This window comes from Herpailurus yagouaroundi, unplaced genomic scaffold, assembly GCF_014898765.1.
Source record: "Herpailurus yagouaroundi ecotype Mexico unplaced genomic scaffold, PumYag 77, whole genome shotgun sequence".
NCBI lineage: Eukaryota > Metazoa > Chordata > Mammalia > Carnivora > Felidae > Herpailurus > Herpailurus yagouaroundi.
The window spans coordinates 56,279,792-56,285,841 of NW_024412388.1; the positions used below are offsets into that span (position 1 = coordinate 56,279,792).

The 6,050-nt window shown below is 45.0% G+C and overlaps 1 long non-coding RNA gene across 1 annotated transcript in view; it reads right to left on the bottom strand.

Moving 5' to 3' along the window:
* LOC121027285 (uncharacterized) overlaps positions 1–2,733 on the bottom strand; it is a 22,700-nt gene extending 19,967 nt beyond the window's left edge. Inside the window, exons 1-2 of the long non-coding RNA XR_005788642.1 lie at positions 2,558–2,733; positions 2,284–2,427 (exon numbers count right to left, since the gene is read on the bottom strand). This is a non-coding gene — a long non-coding RNA (uncharacterized LOC121027285). The remainder of the gene's footprint in view (positions 1–2,283; positions 2,428–2,557) is intronic.
* Between the last annotated feature and the right edge of the window lie 3,317 nt (positions 2,734–6,050).

The window sequence follows — 6,050 nt, forward strand, 5'->3', positions numbered from 1 at the left end:
CCATCTACCATCCACCCACCCACCTACCTACTCATCCATCCACCCACCCACCTACCCAATCACCCATTCATCCATGCATCCATCTATCCATCTGCCCATCCATTCACCAACTATTTCTAAGCACTTGCTATTGGCAAACATTCTATAGGGCACTAGGAATGATAGAGTGAGTAAGGCAAAGTCCCTACCTTCTTGGAGCTGACATTTTAGTGTGGATACAAACAAAACTCAAAGTAATATACAAATACTGTGTCTGGGGGCGCCTGGGTGGCGCAGTCGGTTAAGCGTCCGACTTCAGCCAGGTCACAATCTCGCTGTCCGTGAGTTCGAGCCCCGCGTCAGGCTCTGGGCTGATGGCTCGGAGCCTGGAACCTGTTTCCGATTCTGTGTCTCCCTCTCTCTCTGCCCCTCCCCCGTTCATGCTCTGTCTCTCTCTGTCCCAAAAATAAATAAAAACATTGAAAAAAAAATTAAAAAAAAAAACAACAAATACTGTGTCTGGCACTATAATACTATATACTATACACATGAGATAAAACCCAAAGTGTTCTTTTAGATAGGGTCTAAAGGGAAGGCTTCTGAAGAAATAATACTTTAGCAAAGACCTACATGAAGTAAAGGAGGAAGTCACATGACTATCTGGGGAAGAGCATGCCAGGTAAGAAGAAGAGAGATGCAAAAGCTCTGAGGCAAGAATCGACCAGTACCTTAGAGCAATAGGAGGAGGTCCGTGAGGAGGGAATACAGGAAGTCAGCAACAAATGATGGCAGCTTAAAGAGCGACTCTCTTCTAGGGCTTTGAAAAATGTCTTAGGCTGACATTTATTAAGAGCTTATTATATATCAGACTTTGTTTTAAAGACTTTAGATATATTAACTTATTTATTTCTCACAAAAGAACAGTAGATAGATACACAGATAGATCATCATCCCTATTTTATAAATGAAGAAATGGCACCAACATTAAACAGCTTGGCCAAGCACATGCCTAGTAAGTGATGGAGCCCAGATTCACACCCCAAGCACACTACATAACCAGTAACCACAAAAATTGAATAGAGCCTCAATTTTGGTTAGTGCACACAATAACAACTGTACCGCTCCCTCATGTGCTCCTCCCCAAGCACTTCAAGGAACAGCAAGTATTCATTCATTCACTCAACAAAGGGAGGTGTTTGTTAGCCTCACTGTGTACACATAAGAGTACTGGGTGCACAGGAAAAACAGGAAGACAATTTTGTCAGGAAGGCAGGAAATCGAAGAGGCAATAACTGGGTACTTAAAGCCATGAAGGAGAGAAGAACAGGATGTTATGAAGACACGGAAGAGGACACATATCCATGCTTGAATGGGTCAGGAGTTGCAGAAGCCTTGCTAGAGAAAGGCGACCTGGGGTTAGGTCATCCTATGCCCCAGGGGACAGGCTGTAAAAAAGTCTCTTCCTCTTCTTTTCTGGAAAAAACCTTGCGTGCAGCAAGCCTCATTGTTGACCTATCAGTATGTAGCACTCACCAATAAGTCCATTTTTTACTGTTCACTAATCACTAACCACTATTACTCCCCTTCACTAAACATGCCTGCTTTCCTCCTACCCTCCTGCCCATCCCTACCCCCAGCTGGGCTGTCAAGTGTTGGAGCAGCTAAAAAGGGACTCCTTTCCTTTGGGGAAGGGCTTTAGTCACTGATGGCAAGAGGATTTCAGATGTGACAGCATCTTTTGCAAGCCCCCTGAAGTCACAGGATGAGGGCAGCTCATGATGAGGATGAAGAGGGGGTTGGGGAAGGCCATGCCTACTCATCAAGCTGGTCCTGGAAGAAAGACAAACAGGCAGGAAGGAACCACGAGGCCTTGGAAGCACAAGAAAGGAAAAACGACAGCAGAGTCCAGGAGAACCCCCTTGGTCTGGCCAGCCCAGAGGCCTTCTATGCCAACAGTAAATCCTGGGGTGCTGCAGCCCACAAACCCTGGCCCTTACTTTCTTCCTCGGAGAGGAAAAAAAAAAAAAGGTAAGGAAGTGGGTAGCTCTTAGAAGACTGTTATGATTTCAAAGTAAAAAGGAGTTGTTTTTGAAGTCTGCCCAGAGATACAGCCAGGTCCCAAGGGGCTGCATTTGCGGTTCCAGTAAAAGGAGCGATGTTGACATGGAATTCTTGGATTGGCCTCATTTCATGAAAAACAAGCTGCCAAACCAAATGGGAAATGGAGTTCAGCAGAGAAGTATGTGCTGACTCCCCTCCCCCTCACCAAACTTGGCTTCCGACAACAATCAGCACACGACTTACGTTCTCTAACCAGAGTTCTAGCATCAGGGAATTTTGCTGGCAGATCCCTGGGTTCACAGGACATACGGTTTGCTCCTGATGGGCTCTTTCTTCCCAGCACAGTCAGCCTGTGCCCATTCCCTGTCACTTCTCAAACTTCCTGTTCTTTAATGGGAAAAAAAAAAAAAAAAAAAGCTAGGCAGAGAAATGATTGGAACCAGACCAGTGGCCCCAAGAAGGTGTCCAAGAATCCAGAGATATCTAAAGAAGTTTCATACTTGTAGTTCCTACTCACCATGTCCCAGGGTAGAATATCTGCCACTTTTCACAGTCTGCTTCCATGGTTAGAAGTCAGGCCAGCTTCCTGTGCATCAATCACTGGAGATGGAAGATTAATTCCATTCCTACTTTATCAACCTCCCGGCTCTGTGACCTTGGACAACTCGCTTAACCTCTTTATGCCTTGGTTCCTTCAGCTGTCAAATGGAGATAAAAAATCTATATTGTAAGGTTCCTATGAAGATTAAATAAAAGCATGAATACAAAATGCTAAGGCATAGTGTTCATGCACATAAGCCCTCAATACATTGTAATGGTTCTTTTTTATTATTAATATCAGTCAATGTAATTAGTTAAGATTCTTTTGAATATAAAAAGTAAAACGAGGACTGAAATCTATGTCAAGAAAAAGATAGTGTGGGAGAGGTAGAGTGGCAGGTGAGAATTATAAGGATACAAGTAATCTTATGGAACATGGGCAAGAGGATTCCAATATGTGAATTGGAATTAGGAATGCAAACTGAGAACTAAGACTTCGTATTCTCTATCCTAGTGCGTCTCTTAGACCAGTGCCATCCAATAGAACTATCTGTAATGATGGAAATGTTCTAGATCTATGCAGTGCAACTGAGGAACTAAATTTTAAATTTCTAATGTTATTTAAATAAATTAATTTAACTTTAAAAAACTAAACCAATCAAATAAAATTATTATTTGAATAGAATTAAATAGCCCCATGCAGCTACCAAACTTGACAGCATAGTTCTAAACTTTGCTTCTCTCTCTCACGCACACATGTGCACCCCACCCAGCTTCCTCTGAATCCCACCCCTCCCCCCACGTGGTCAGCCCCAGTCATTGGATCTACCTTTACTGTTTCACCTCCCAGCCCAGGGCCCACTTACGACTGACAACCATGCCTCTGCTTTTGGGTTCCAAATCCTGGGAGAGTAATTTGATCACTTATCTTTTCATGCCATGCTGCAAGGTAAAGGTCACTCTGTAGAAAACCCTTTTGGGTCAGGGTTCACTGCTGAGCCATGGGTCATGGAATCTTACACTCTCTCCACAAGGGCTGGGTGGGGATTCCCCCAGGAGGGGCTGGGTGGGTACCCCGTGACTTTTGTCTGAAGGTGACAGTGATCCAGTGTTTGGCTTCGATGCCTCAGCCAGGCCCAGGAACTGGATAGCTGGGAGAGGAAGTATGACGAGGCCTTTCCCGGGCTTCTGTAGTGATTCAGTCCCTGTTTGTGAGGAAAGCCCAAAGGTCCTGCGTTAAGTCTCGAAGCTGGGAGGAAGCAGATAAAGAAGGAGCAGCCTCTGCCCAGTGCGCCCTGCTGATCCACACCCAAGCCTGGGGGTGCTCCTAGTGAGGCTGGATGATGATGAATGACTAAAGACTTGAAAACACCAGGTTTGACAAAAAATGTTTTGTTTTCCTCCAGATTCCTGGAGGTGCAGAGATGCAGATTAACGTTAGTAAGAGAGAACAATGGCAGACTTGGGGAACTCTTGTGTCATTGTGAAGTCTTAGCTTCACCCTGTTGATTGAGCTTGACAAGCTTTCTCGGTCAAGCAACTGACCAGGGCTGGCAAACAGCTGCTATGTCTGGGCTTTGTTTTTAGGCCTTTTAATTGGTTTGTCTGAGTCTTTGAATACATGGAATCAATGGGTTGTTTAACTTATTAATCAAACATCAAACATTATTAAAGGGACAGCGACATGCCCCCAACTGCGCTTGTCTTTGTAGAAGATGATAATAGGATCCTCCGTGAAAACTGGGCGTGATAACCCCCACCTCTCCTGGCTGTTTTGAGGAAGAGGCTGTGATGAGGTGATGGGAGCACAGAAGTGAGCCTGAGCAGGAGGGGGATGTGGGTCCTCATCCCTGCTCCCCGGGGCCCAGTCCACCCTCCAGGCCACAGCCAGAGGGATTGGGTGTGTGAATATGCACGAAGGCTACTCTCCTACTAAAAGCCTTCAATGGGTCCCCATCACACTTGGAATAAAATCCCAGCTCTGACCTGTAAGACCGCCTGCTCTGGGCCCTCACCAACCTCTCAGACCCCATCTTCTGTGGCTCTTCCCCCTGGCTCACCCCACCTGACCACACAGGCCTCCCACTGCATTTCCACATGAAACTCAGTCTTGCCTTAGGATGTCTGCTTTGACAGGTCCCTCCTGGAATGATCTTCTCCCAGATTTTTTTTTTCTTTCCTTTTTGTGTGGCTGGATCTTCTTGATATTCGCAACACGTCCTCAGAGAGGTCTTTCTTGATTATCCAATTTAAAGTATCTCCCCTGTCACTCTCAGTCCTTCCCACCTGGCCATAGTATTTATCCTTCACTACCTGACATTTTCTAGGTTGTTGTTATTTGTTGACTTTCTGTCTTGCCCAATTAAAATAACCTCTTCAATATAAGAAATTATTCAGGTGAGAATTTGCCTTGTTAGCCTCATATGTTTGCAACTCCCGGGACTATACAAAGCACCTCTCGGTTCTCGGTTATGGTTTGGTGAGAAAATGATTGACTTAGAGGATTAACTGTATAGGTTAGCGGTTTTGCAAAGATCTAGGGTTTTATGTTGTGCTTAGCTGTATGGTCTAGCTATTAATTGAATTTAATTTTTAGCACACCTAAGGGACTAACCCTCTAACTTCCCTGATTGTAGGTTTTGGATCTTTCTGGGCTCCATTTCCTCTGCTATAAGTGTGTATTCCCTTATCACTAACCTAATGTGGCTATTCAGAAGTGTGCCTAATTCACTTTTTCGAAATGCTTTGAAAAGACTCATTCTGGGTTGAGTACAAATCCATACGTATTCCCAGATACTCGCGTGAATAATATCTAGTTGACCCCTGAACTTGAACATTTGGATGTTTTGGGCAGGTTCCACCAACTGAGTGTGTCTGAACTGAGATCAGCATCTTCCATGTTCCTCCTCAAACCCACTCTTCCTCCTCTGTTCTCTGCCTCCAAGAATGGTTCAGTCATCCTTCCAGGGTAATAGCCAGAAATCTGGGCCTACTCCACAACACCCACTTCTCCCTCTGCCTTCATGTTGAATCAATTGATTCTACCCCCGGTTATTTGAATCTGTCCAAATCTGTCTTCTTGTGTCCATCCCCACAACCCCTACCACAGTGCAGGCCCCTTTGATATCTTGCTTTGATTACTGAAACAGCTTCCTTATCGGCCTCTTTGGTTCTATTCTCCCATCTCCAGTCCATTCACCATCCCACAAACACTCTTAGTTAAAAATCAAGTCACAGCATCTTCCCTTCACTGGTTCTCCATTGCCCCTGAATGAAAGTCAAAGCCCCTTAACATGACCCCTAAGGCCTTGACATTGCTTACGTCACCAGCCTCACTTCTTGCAACTTCCTTCCCTCCTCTATCCCTGACTCTTTCTGTTCCCCAAACTCTGTGTGTGTATCCCCTTCAGTGCTGGTGTCTGTGCTGTTTTCTCTGCCCAGAACATTCTTGCCCTTTACCTTGGCTGAAT